This window comes from Catharus ustulatus, chromosome 3 (genome assembly GCF_009819885.2).
Source record: "Catharus ustulatus isolate bCatUst1 chromosome 3, bCatUst1.pri.v2, whole genome shotgun sequence".
Classification (NCBI taxonomy): domain Eukaryota; kingdom Metazoa; phylum Chordata; class Aves; order Passeriformes; family Turdidae; genus Catharus; species Catharus ustulatus.
Genome location: NC_046223.1, coordinates 50249907 through 50264425, shown reverse-complemented (window position 1 = coordinate 50264425; position 14519 = coordinate 50249907).

Here is a 14519-nt window from a genome sequence, read left to right as displayed (position 1 = left end):
AAAATCAAAATAGTGATAGGGAGAAAAACAAGACAAGGAACGCTTTTTGTCTGATGTGTACAATAGAAAGTTATAAATGTGTTGATTCTGCTAATGATTTAGTTTTGCTACAGTTGCTCAAAAAAGCAGAATCTTTCTCCTCTCTGGAGATCTTATGTCTTTTTTAGTGTGGATGGGGATATCTTTTTGTCTAAATTGACAGTGAGTAGCAAAAAGTATCTGAACTTTGTACTTAAAATATTTCAAAATTGTCTAAAAAGATAAAAGCTGTCATAATACTTTCAGGAGAATGGATGGGAAAGATGGGAGACAACTAGAGTGTGGTTACAGTTCCAATTGCTTTTTATGTGAACATCATTTTGCTCTTGGGGGAAAAAAATCACAGAAATGAGAGGTTTATAAAATACTATCCAATTTCCCATATTTCATAATTTTTAGGCACAAGTTCATTTTCACCTCCTTCAGAATTTTGAAAAATTATCCCTGCCTGACAGTTCCAACTTTAAAACTAATTAGCAATATTAGGGCTCTCCTCGACTGTCTCTTGACTACAGTTCAACAGCTGGACACATACACATAAACTAATGTGGTGGTTTGTATTAATTTAGTTTTTTGTAAGGAAGGAAAGGAACACAAGTAATGAAGTGACAATGTGCTATTATAATGTACTTGATAATTGGATATGTCATTGGTGCTTCAGTCTTCTGTAAGTTGGGTCTTAGTGAGAGATTACTGGAGAGAAATGTGACGTCGTGAACGAAAAAAATCATAACCCAGCCTTACAGTGAACTTCAAAAAAGGGTGAAAAAACCCCTCCGAGAACACAGGCCTTGAGCCATAAAAGTAACAATTTATGCCTCTGCAATTAGGCATGGTATCCTTATGTTTGGTGAAAATTATAGCACAAGCAGTTTTAAATTAAGACCAAGGATTATCACTCTTTGGATTTAAGAGAGTGATTGAGTCATTCAAATAACTACACATTCTAACAAGTTAAATGAGGAAATGTTTTTAGTTTACAGAGTAGAGCCTGGAATGTGAGAAAAATTTACACTTCTATATACTTCTTGTGCCTTATGAGACTCATTGGGATCATTATTAAATATAAGTAGGTCCCTGCAAGCCTGTTTTTAATTTAAGAGTGTCAAAGCTGAGGAACATGTTGTACAAGCAAAAGCTTGCAGAGTAGAAATGAATGATTACATAATGAAACCAGATACACTGGTGTGAAGTTTGTTATCTGCACAGTCTGCTCATTACTTTTCACAGCAACCCTACAAATCAAGAAACTCATTGTCAAGCAACTAAGAATACATTAAGCAATGTTTGCAGCTCGACAAGAGAAGTCATTCCTAGTCATGCTTGTCCTTCTTAGCAGAAAGGGGAACAAAAAAGAAAGGACAGCCTTGTCTTGTTCATCATCTGTGGGATGGAATTGTTTCACTGTAAATAGGGGGAGTTGTCCTGGGACAACCTAGGAGCATGTCATGCTGTGTGGAAATGTTCTCAAATGCTTCCATGCCTATTGCATGATTTTTCTTGAAACAATATGGAGTAATATGCTCCTTAAATTATTTGGGAACATTTTGTCTTTTCCCATGTTAATATTACATCCATGAGCCCAAATCACTCAAGGAAGTGAGGTTTTATTCATTTGTGAAATACAAACCAAAACAAAAAGAGACTAATAGACAATGTTCTTCAGGTAAGAATAATTTTATAATTCTGCTCAACTTGCCCATTAGCCTTGTTCAGGTTGTGAAGTTCATAGCGTAGGAGAATTGCCTTCCTTGGTGTCTTCTCTATGTGCAAGTAGGCTGCAAGTTCTTGGGGTTTACAATGACAGTAATTTCCCCTTGTAACTGCAAATATTTCAATGGCTGTGAGGTGCTTCTCCACTCTGTGAACTCTGTGGGTGTCATTAAAGAGGTTTAATTATATGCTACACATATGCTACCATCTCTGCTTTCAGTTTTATACATGGGCTGCACAAACTTAAAACCCAACAATTTAGGTATTTAATTTTGAGACTCTTTAAAATACTGTACCAGTTACCTGGAGCTCCCAAATGATTGTTCTCACAGTTGTTCAGAGTTCTCATGGAGCAAGGATGAAAAATGGAAAACCCTGGTGTAATACAGTGATAACTTAGGGCAGGAAGAGAAGGTGAGTTGTCATCCAGACTTTGAGCAGTCTCTATTGGCACAAGAAACACTGAATACTCTTGATAATTTGGTGGCGTGTTTTGATCATCATGAACTATTTGAAGTGAACATAGCATGAGACAAACAGCAAATCCACATGCTAGTCAGTGCTGAAGTGGGAAGAGGTCCACCAGACTTCACTGCATGTGTTTCACAAAGACTTGTTCTGGTGTTTGCCAACTTCCACTAAAGGCGAGAGTTTCTCTGCATGCAACCACGTTACCCAAAATGCCCACAGATCAAAGCACACAGGATCTAGTTTTAAAACTAATCTGAAAATTCTATGGGGCATATACCACATCAAGCCCAATTAACTGCTTCCAAAAAGATGAAGGCTTGGCTAATTAGCTATAAATGCACATTGTAGACAAGCCCAGGAAATGAGTCTATTATCTGAAATTCCTTTGAAAAATATGCTCTCCACAACATACTTAGGAGGGCATTTTAGCAAAAGAATGGACAATCAGCATGTATTCATCATATAGCAATTATCGCAGGATATACTACCTTTATTCTTTAACAAGTTTAACTGAGCTAAATTATATTAATCAAAAGGCATATTTTGTCAGCAAGTCTGAAGAAATTGCGTGACCTCGGGCACTGGTATGAAAAAGTACAGCTTTTAGCTTTCAGATTTTTCAAACTAATTTATGTACTTTTTGTGTCTGAAATACATTAGCACTCTATTGTCTAGTTTAAGAACATAACAACTGAAAGAAAACTATTTTGATTTACCTAACCAAACATTTTCTATGGCTAATATCGCTGCAAATATCTGACCAACCTTCATCTAAAAGAGACTGATAGAGCAAACCCTCATATATATCTGTAAATATTTTTGCCCTCTCAGAACTAGAAACACTTCTCTTGTTGAACATAAGGGGGTTTTTTTGTAGGAAATAGCAATTGCTTGTGGTTTACCAAGGAAAGATAGTCTATGCATTTACAAGGACTGCATGTTCATTTGCGCATCCATCATTCAAATACCAGGCACTGAACAGGTTCATTCATTTCAGTCATTTGTAGGAGGCTTCCAGCCTTAGTTAAGTCCTAATAACTTTCAGAGAAATAAGGAACTGGATTTATGCTGTGTCCCCAAATCCCACCACAGGAAAGCAGATGGAACAGTACATCCCACATTCATCTGGGCAGCTCCAGTTCATGAGAGGCCACACCAGTTCTGGCCTGATGGTCATCCCTAGTGTAGCTCCGTGCCATCCCTAGCACGAGTGGTTTCTTCCCCAGTGGGTGCACTGAAGAAGTCACATGGAAGAAATGAGGGTTTCAAAGTGAGAAGAAGGTACCATTAGGACAATGAAAACACACAATTTCTCCCAGTTCCATCATTCCATTGAAAAGTCTGTTTAAATGAGGCATTTGCTTTTGTTGCTTCAGGCATAGAACCACTGTGTGCATTTAGGCTTTTATCTTCTGGTTGAGCTTTTTAAGATTACCAGTGCTGTGATGGTGAACATGCATGATGAGTGCTCAAAACTGCAGTCAGTGAGAGCCAAGGCTACTCAGCACTTCCCAAAGGAAAATGGTTTCATCCAGGAGAATTGAACACTGGACTGGGTCCCAAATTCTAGTTCTGCCACTTGCTCCCTTGTGTGGCCTCCAGAGAGGATTTTGTTCCACTTTCAAAGACATCAAATGGAGATAATGATGGATTTAATGTCAAAGAAACCATATGATCATTAAAGTTCATGATTCATTTGGGCACCGTTGCACTCTAGTATGCTCTGGAAAGGATCATGAGGAAAGAAATAATTCTGCACTCATTCAATGGTGTTGCCACCAGTTAAGCAACAAGGATAAAAATAGTGAACAGATGTTGGATTCTCTAAGCATCTGCACTACAATGAATGGAGCTGGGAATAGGGAAAGAATACAGTTGTACTGTTAAGGACTGGCATGTGTATGGTGCCAAATTAAAGTTGGATGGACAGCCTCATTTCTGGCATTTTGTAATTTTGAATGCTTGGCTTTTCAAGTAGAACACTATTTCCTAACTAAGCAAAAACATGGTTTTTCAGTCACCTGTACTGTGCAAAAAAGTCCACTGAAAAATACCCACCAAAGTGACAGCATGTGGTTAGAATTCACACTATCTAGAATGGGCAGCAGCTGCTGGCATATTAAACCAAGGGGTTAAGAGACTACTGCTGATGTCTTTTTCAAACCAGCAAATGAGGGGCATGGAAGAAACTCCCACTGCTGGATGTACCAAATCAGTGCAGGTAAACTGTAGACTTTGCTCTCTCAGCAGTCATTTGATAGAGCACTGGAACACATTAGCTCTGAGGCATGAATCTCAGCTTTCCTACCCTAACTCGTATGTTTGACACTAAGCTCAACTTAAGTACTGTGTTGGATTGCGACTTTTTTTTGTCAGCCTTGCAGTTTTCCAAAACTACTGTGTTTTCTGCAGGCCTTACCCCATCATAGCTATATCGTCACTGTAATTGAGAGATATAAACTAAAAACTCATTGAAAATAAAATCAAGACTCTTGCAATACATTATTGGTTGAAAAAAAAAATCAAATTTGGTGTTTTGCACACTCCTCAAATTTCAATCATCTTGACTAATTTTCTGAGAAGAAGGAGAAGAAGCAGTATAGTAGGTCATCTGGGGGGGGAAAAAGGACTTGAGACTTCTTTGAAGTAGTTTATAGGAGACTGCCGGAAGAATTTTTTTTTTCATTTAGGAGAAAAAGAACAAAAAGAGAAAAAACTTGGCTGGTATCCATCCATGTCATGTGACAAGCTGCTTTTTGAAAAGACTGTTTATGGTTGTTAAAACTTTATACACATCTGAGAACCAATTTTAATAAAAAAGCTCTCTGATCTCTAGCACACATCCAATCACATGTAAGACAGAAAGTGTTTCTAGGCCCAGCAAAAGGAAATAATGTCAACTGTAGCTTTGGGACATTTTAAATAAACACCTTCAGTTCTAAATTGAACTTCTATACATGTAATCTGTAACTCTCTGTTCTGCGAGTGATTTTACTTCTGCCAAAAACCGGATTCTTTGATGTTTTGCATCTAAGACATCAAGAAACTGCAAAAGTAGCTCAGAAGAGATGAGACCTGAGCTCTGTGACCAGCCAGATTGCTGTTAGGAAGAAAATGTCCTTCATCTGGAAGTCATGTGTGAAGAACTTAGTATGTCTATCACAGAGACAAATCACTGACTCAGTCTGCAACAGCTTGGAAATTGAGTGGTTTTGCATTTTGTGGTCCACAATACTTTATTGCACTGAATTTGCTACACAGATATTTGAGGCAGGGTTAATATTTAAGAACGATCTCTATGACAAAAGCAAATAGACACCCTTAAAATTGTTGAGATCAACACCATTAGTTACAAGATTAGATTAAACAAACAGGGGAACAAACTGCAGACTACATAATTTCTGAAGTAGTCAGGTACTTTTTGTTTCTATAAATTAAGTGACAGATTAACAAATAGTGTCTAGCTTGTAAACTTAACGGGGCATGTTAAAAAGATATTTCAAGAAGTTAAATTTCTTTAGTAGAATGTCTTACCAGGAGAAAATAGGAGGAAATAATAAAAAAGAGACATTGAATAAATAAAAATAGGTACTGATAGAAAAGCAGAACAATTTTCCATGACTGGACTGCGAGATGTCTGTGCTGAATTAGTTGCTTGTGAATGATATAAAGCATACAGTCTGAAAATATTATCTCTGACATAAACAGACTGTTCACAAAATATGGCATTTGGAAGCAGAAAGATTTGGTACATAACTCATGTTACCATGGTGAGATGGAAAGCAAGGTAAAGATTGTAACTGCGCTCTAAGTACTCCAGTCAGAAGAACAATACTGAACCTAAATATGCAACTCAGTGGCAGTCTTATGTACTCTCCTGGTGGTACTTTGAAAACTATCAAATAATAATCTTGATAGCAGACATTAAACCAGATGCCCCTTTCCTTGCTCATTGTTGCTCTTGGAATTAGCAACATTTACATTCCAATTTTCAGCTTGATTGTTATTCAGTTTACAAAAAAATTCCAAATATATTTATCCGATACAGGTATGGCCCATTATTTTCTTTAATTAGTTCACCTCTCTAACTAGCCATGGAGCCTAACGGATTTAAAAAAAAAAAAAAAAAGAAAAAAAATCCAAAAAGCAAGCAAAACCCAGTGAACCTGACCTGTGTTTTTGAAATATTATGTATGGACAAATGCAAATTCCACCTGCAGCTACCTTTAAAAGTGTATATCAAAAGCATTAAACACAGATGTTCAATTGCTGGGATTTATGCGCAGAGTGAGGTCTTTATTCACTTTTATGTTCAGAGACTTTAGAGGTGTGTAGGCAATGAGGTCTCCATAGAATAGAGGCTGATGGAATAAAACTGCAGCTTAACAAGATCCAACTGACAGTAGCTGATGATTGTTGCTAACAATGCAGAAAACACGCAGCAGTGGTTTAGACGGCCGCCACAAATAAAAGTAAAATTATGCAAAAATGATAAATAACTATAGCAAAAAGAAGCTGTGTGTATGTAGAACAGCAATACAGTGATAAAAACTGGCACTGAACCAGGAGTCATGCCACTCTGAAGGACAAGAATGTCTTGGGAGCTGACCAGAGCAAGCATAGATAAGCTATTGTCTTTGTCCCTCAGCTGATCAGCCAGCTGGCAAAAGTGCTCAGACCCCATTCCCTGGTTGCCAGCTCTTTGTCGAGTGAGTGGTGCTGCTCCTCAGGAAGGATCTGACAAAAAAGGCACATACAGCCAGGGGCAGGTTAAGAACTGGAACACTGCAAAGGAATACACACTCAAAAAAGAAAATGGCTTCAAGGGCACTCTAATCCTGCTTAGAAACCAATTTTTAAAAAATTTTTAAAAAAGCCATGATTTTCTCAGTGAATGATGAATCGACTTTTTTGTCTGTAAATACATGTAAAGTGACTGGGCATTAAACCCAGCTTCATTCTCACACAGTCATAGTAGTCACATCCTGTCTTTCAAATATGTTATTTCCATACTTTTCCTTAAGAAATGATGACTGAAAAAAATCACTATTTTGTTTAGCAAAATACATTCTCATTTATTATTTATCTAATACAATTTGATACAGATTTAGTCTGACAGACGGTTGGTTTTTTGTTATTTTGTTTGGGTTTTTTGTTTGTTTATTTGATTTGTTTTAGTTTTTTCATGGTTGAGAGCTGGGTTATAAAACTATGGTTCAAATACCTACATAACAGAGGAGCAATGAGGATAAGACAACATGGCACTGCAGCAGGAGCTACTAGCTTTCCCAGCAATGAAGACTGGGAATCTCCATTATTGTTCTTTAGCCTGCTTGAAACCTAAGCAAACCTTATCCATTCCAGGTGTCTGCCTCAGGCTGAAAACTCTAAAACCTCTCAAAAAGACCTGTTCAACCATTTCTCAATAACAAACTAGTGTGGGGGAGAAGGGGGAAATGACTGTCCCAAGTCAAAGATCAAAAGCCTTTAGACTGGAATGGTTTGAACTCTGTCCTTGCCAGCAGGATCTTGAAAACTGACATAGGGTACCACACATCAAACTTCATGTATCCATAATAAACTCCTTCAAATTTGTCAGGTTTTGGACACCTCAGTTCAAACATTAATTTTAACAACTCACAGTTAAAACCAGTTGTAAGAAAGACAGTTGCAAATTCCAACACAATCTCCACATAAATGAGACTGAAACTATTATATACTTTGATCAAAATACAACTTGCTCCAGTACATGGCCTCATGTGTAAGCCACACAGCAGCACAGAGGTCGACAAAAAATGCATAAGTATGGTTAGTTTATTTTGTTAGAGAAGGTTGCCCTTTTGAACGTGAAGAGAGACAGGAAAGGGTATTTCCATGTCTTCTGTAGTTGCTGTGAAATTGTACAATAAAGAATGCAGTGAAAAACGTCTATATTTTCAGCTGAACATGTAATGAGTGAATAAGTATTATGTATATTTATGTCTTCACGCATATTAGTTGTATTTCCAGGTCTGCTGTAATATTTATCTTTTCCATTCTGTGTCCTACTACAAAAATAAGAAGCTGGCTGCATGTGACGAAGTTCATGTACAGGAGTGAACTCTAGGAGATGTAGAGGATGGGATGAGTCATGATGACTGAATTTCTCTTGCTCAAGTGTGCGAGTAGAATGGGGGACTTATTACTAGAACAGTTTACAAGAGGTCACAGAATGCTTTTTGTTTCAGTTTTCGTGCTTTGCTCCACATGAAATATGCAGCAAATGCTGCTGCTTTAAAGGGTTGTTACAAATTAAATAAATTTTAATTAATTGAAATTAAATGTGTGAATCAACATACAGTTATTTACAATAGTGTCTGGTTGTTACTCATCACTCTAAGCATCTATCTATGGTATCTATGTTTCCAAGCCATATCTTCAGTCACATTTCTGTAGCTGCACATATTACTCAGTGTGGTACAGGAAAAGAACATTTTTAAACCAAGATATGCTAAGAATGATAAGGATTTTTAGTTAAAAGTGACACAAAACAATATGGTGAGTTACCAACATAAACATAATTAGTAATTTTTAGTGCCTTTCAGTATTTCAGTTTTAGAACCATTTAAAACACACAAAAAATGCTTTTCTAGGGGCAGCTTATGTCTGGATGGTGCCTTCTGCAGAGTCCACCCATATCCAGCTGGAGATGCTACAGTTTGCTGCTGATTGAGTAAATCCTCCCACCTCTCCCCACCTTCAGATGCTCACAGCCTCTATGTTCAGCTGTAGACGCTAAGAGTTCATCATCACCACACAGATCATTGCTTCATCTTCTATGCTGATGAGAGATCAAAATGACCCTAACTTTATGGAAGAGATCAGGTGGAGTCACTCTGGATGGAAAGTAAAGGCCTTGCACAGAAGAACTTCTGTTTCCTATCTAGCACATGGCTTGGGAGTACAGAGAAGAATTGAGGGCATGGCTAGTGAATGTACAAAAAAGGTGTTGGGGTAATAAATGTCCACACACAAGCTAGAGGGAACAGCTAGTAAAGAATGAAAGTTTATCATAATAATTCCCTCAGTATTTCAACATTCCATCTTGCTTATCTGAATCCCAGTCAATGGCTGTCCTCCCTCCTAGCCTGAGTCTTCAGGCTTGCAGTGATGCTCTATAAGTATTTCTCTATTTTGCTACAAATCTGCCTGCCAACAACACTCTGGGGTCTCATTGCACTAGTTCAATACTAGAGTATTGAACTATTATCTTCTTCAGAGTGCTGATAATGAAGGCAAAGAATTTACCATTCTTGTACATAAAGAGGAAAAAATAAACATTTGCAATGGAGACAATTCAAAAGCTGTTTCTCTCAATCTGTTGTCTATGCAGATGGAGATTTACTGAAAGAAGTCAGGGAAGAAATCAGCAGATCTGTAGCACTTTCACTACTGCTTGCTCTGCTTTATGTGTTGCAGTCACAGACAGATGATGAAAGTCTCTCAGTCACTCAGTGCATCAGCAGTACGGTATCCATTCACCTCGTGATAACTGAAAAGGCACAAAATACTTTTCAAAAGAACAGAAGTAATGATAAAACTAATATAGCCCAGAATATGGGTAACAGGAAGCCTGTAACTGGGGAACAAGTAAGGTTGATTGTCATGTGAAAATGGTATTCCAAGTCCATCATTTACTTGCATAGATTACAGGTGAGAAAGACTATCCCAGCCTCTGTGCAAGACCATCAGGTCTTGTTAAGGAGACTTCTGCCTATGATCATCAGGGGTCTCTCCAGGAATTTGCCAGCATATGTCACTGTTTGACATGACCTCTTCATGGCTGGTTTCTCTTACTCTTCTGGACAGAAGGATCCTCCCATTACTTCACTTTTTGCACCATTATTTTACTGGCTTTAAATAAAAATTAGTATTTTTTTTTCTGGATTTTTCAACATATTTTTATCATTGTCTAATAACAGTTTTGCATGCATGAATCCGAGATATATTTTACATCTGACACAGAAACAGTACCTGTATTTCTCCAACTACATCATTTGAGTACAAATAGAAGTATTCTAAGTTCAATCCTGCATCACTCAGTTAAATTTGTGGTTGGGAGACGAGAGTGTGTCGTAGTGGCTGGCAGGAAGCTAAGCCCCAGGCAGGTTTAACACTATCACATAATCTTAGCTTTCTGTTCATGGGTGCTCTCATATAACTGACAGCATACAGTGGGCAAAAACTAGGCATGCATTTGTAGACTCATATCTAACTTTCAATTAGTATTAATTCAGTCCTCTTGAGTTGAGTCCTCTTGTTGTCCAGTGCTTTACTTGACCATCGAAGGAAGTATTTTTCCAAATTATCCCCAGCCTTCCATTTCTACTTTAGCCTCCATTGCTTGTACGTTACTATCGCTAAAAGCAGTACTTTGGGACATTTCCCTCAAAACCCACTGTTAAATGAAAGCTTTCACCTGTGCTGCTCCAGCAGAACACTCTGTCTGTGATCATGGTATTGGTGTACAGTGCAGATTTATTTTGCCCTTGACTTTTGGGAAATGCTCTGTGGAGCAGAGGAAGTGCTCTGTGCTTCCCCCACCAGATCAAGGAAGCACACAGACAACACAGTGTGTGCAAACCTGCTCACTCACAGTGTCCAAGAAGCTCTGCATCCTCATATGCACAGGGAAGTTGTCCATGTGTCATACGTTCAGCCACTCACACCATCCCTTCAGCTATGAATTTGACTTCTAACGCAACTGCAGAGTAAGTTAAATGTATCCCTCTGCTTCTGGCAAGAATGTGCCTCCTGCAGCTTTCCTGGTCTAACTGGCTGAACCTGCTGCTGGTCCCTTTCTCACCACCGTCTGACAAGTACAAACATGAAAAAATCTCTCATTCACTTGAGAGAGGAAAAAGCTAAGAAGAACAAGAAAATGAGTGTGAAAGAAAGAAATCATCTAAAAAAAGGTAAAAAATGAAAGGCCTGAACTGAGGTCAGGAGAAAAATAACATTCATGGGAAAAGGAAATAAACTTACAGGGGAAAAAATAAAACAAATTAAAAGAAGGCAAAAAAGAAAGTTATTAAAGAACTACAAGAATTACAGTTGGTATGATGAAAATAGAAGGGAGATAAGGCAAAATGGTGTTACAGAGGAAGTGGAGGAGACACTAACACGGGAAAGATTAGAAGAAGCAGTCTTGAAGGAAGAGAGATACAAAAGACATTAGATCAGAAAAAAAGGAAGCTACAGTGTTGTTTTACAAGCTAAACTATTTCACCAGTTCATTGTGTAATGATCATGAGGCTATTAAAATTTCTGTAGCATTTCCAGTCAGTTCCTTAAACCCAGCTGCTGTTGGAAGCCAGTGTTCTGACATGTGGATAAACATAATTTAGCAGAGTGCCCAACACAGTGGCTGGGCAGGCTAATACCAACAAATAGCAACAGTAAAAAAAAAATTCAGACCAAACTTCAGTCTTTAGGATGAGAGGATTCCAAAAGCCTGTTTTGTAAGATACACATTTCTCATCCTCATTTCTGAGACCTCCAGTGCAGAGAAAGAAAAAAAACCAAAAAACACCAAAACCAAATAGCTTTGATTTTGTGTTTGTTATATGAAGCACACATCTTATTTAAAGGCAACCAACCAGATAAGCTAGGTAATATGACCAAAAATACCCTTTCCTGGTCTTCCAGTGCAGGCAACTGAAGGTAAAATATAATACTGTCATCCCAATTACTGTACCATAATGTCAACAGCCTTTGTTCAATACAGTGGTTTTGTTGACATTTAGGTGACAAAGGGAAATTAGTTAAAAAGTAGAATTACATGTAAAAGACCAAGTGACACAAAAATTTAGCTCACAATATGAAGATTAGGTGGGTAAAGATTATATTTTACTCTATAACTTCATGCATGATTGATTGCACTGCCCCAGAGACACTGGATTACAAATGACTGAATTTTTCCAAGCTGTTTCACACAGGTATCAGTCAGCTTGATGAAAATTAATATTAATGAAATTAAGGCAAATCATTAGTTCAGGAAAGATCTATTGCTATATGTTTGGCATTATGTAATGTAATTAGTACTGATTAAACTATTAATCATGGCAAATTATCAGTCACATTTTGCCCTTGCTTTTTTGTACTGACTTCTCTGTGAAAAGATGATGACTTATCTTGACTTATTTGGTCTTAATATTCATTCGAATCACTCCATATCAGTATGTGAGAAAAACAATTAAATTACAGGTATCTTTTGCACTGTTGATATAAAACTTAAGTATCCTGAAGTACTTCTATTCAGTTTACTACTAGCACTAATATCTCAGTTGATATGATAACTCTATTCCAATCAAAACCAGGATATCTGTCCTGCCTTGCTTGGGAAAAAAAAAAAAAAAAAGCTAGAAGTAATGGAGGAAGTAATGGGAGGAATTAATTTCTATGGCATCAATTAATTTTGATGACATGTAAAATAAAAAGGGTAGTGGGCAGGTAGGGACTAGGCCTAACAAATGGCAGGAAATACATACAATTTTGCTCCCATCTATGCAAGGGAAAACAATTTATCTAATGTTAGGAGACGCCTGCAGTCAACATGCAAGTATTCCACACCCTGGTACATAATTCCAGATTGTGCCTAGTAATCAATTAATACATCTCTCCCAGAAGGTAGGAAAGTAATGTAATTACTGTCTCACAGGTGAGAAATAAAGGCTCGAAGACTCCAGCCTATGGAACAAGGTTTCTGCATCCATCCTAAACCCCACCCGCTCTTACATGAGCATGTGACAATTCATTTCCATCTTACCTTGGTTTTTGCAAGACAAAGGAAAACTTTGGCACCTATCTGTGGAGAAATTTCAGTGCATGCCAGCCAAATTCCCTGTCTGAATGGATCATTCTGATGAAACAGACCTCAGTCTAGATATAGCTAGAGAGGTTTACCAGAATCTATAGTGGTTAAAGTACCTGTACCTGGAATAATATTGCCTCACACCTGCCTTCAACCTTCCCAATAAAGACAGTGTTACTTGCTTGTCTCATCTCTCGACAGGAACCTGGGCTGCCATGTGCCTCCCTCCATCAAGGAAAAAAAAAATTCAATTTCTAAGTAATAGCCTTCCCCCAGTTAATAGTCTGGTATCATTACTGCTGGGTAAGTATAGTAGTTTCACGAATACAAGCCGCACGGACTATAAGCCGCACCCCCGGTGCCTCGACAATGTTGCTGTCTTTGTCAATAGATAAGCCGCACCCCGAATATTAGCCGCACTTTCGTTCGTCGCGAGAATCCGTGCGCAGCTTTCACAAATTGGCCAATTAGTAACAGGATCGCAGCATAGCGGGCTTTGCTGGCTCGGGGCGGGGCCAGGAAGGCTCGGCCCGCTCATGGTTGCCGACGGGGCTGGGTGGCCCAGCTCAGCGCCACGGCTCGGCGGGGCTGGCCGGGTGGTGCTGCAGCCGCCGCCGGGCTCGCTGGCCCCCCTCTCCCGTCAGCACCGCCTCGCTGCCGCGTTTGCTCGTCCTGCCGGCGGGCCAGCCGCCGCTGCGAGGCACGCCGGTCGCCCTGCTGCTGCGTTTACTCGCCCTGCCGGCGGGCCGGCCCCCGCCGCCGCTGCCAGGCACGCCGGCCGCCCCGCACCATGTTTGCTCACCCGGCCGGCAGGGCTGCCACCGCTGCCAGGCTCTGCTGGCGGGGCGGCCACCGCCAGGCTCGCCGGCCGCCCCCTCCCGTCTGCACCACCGCCATGTTTGCTCGCCCGGGCCGGCACTGTAGGCCCCCGCACCGCCGCGCACCCCCACGCTGCTGGCCCCGATTCTGCTGGGCTTCCCCCGCTGCCACACAGCCCCACCCGCCCGGCTTCTTGCTTCTGCCATGCTCCCCTGCACTGCTAGCCCCAGTTCTCCCGGGCTTCCCCGCCCTGCTGACCCGGGCTCTGCCGCCCCCCTGCCCCGCCCTGCTGGCTCAGGCTCTGCCGCCCGCCCCCCACACTGCTGGCCCCGCCTCTGCCAGGCTTTCCCACCTCAGCCGGGGCCGGCCGGGCTCCAGCTTGGCTTGGGGCTGCCGCAGGCTCTCACTTCCGTGTTGGCAGCTTTTAGAATTTTGTTAATGTATTAGCCGCCCTCGAATATTAGCCGCACTTCTGGGTTTCCTCCAAACTTTTGGTCAAATTGGTGCGGCTTGTATTTGTGAAATTATTGTAAATACTAATTACAACAATTGTCATGGAGTTAATATAGCATGACAAACTAACAAATTTACCAAACCAAAATCTTCAAACACAATTTTTCTCCAA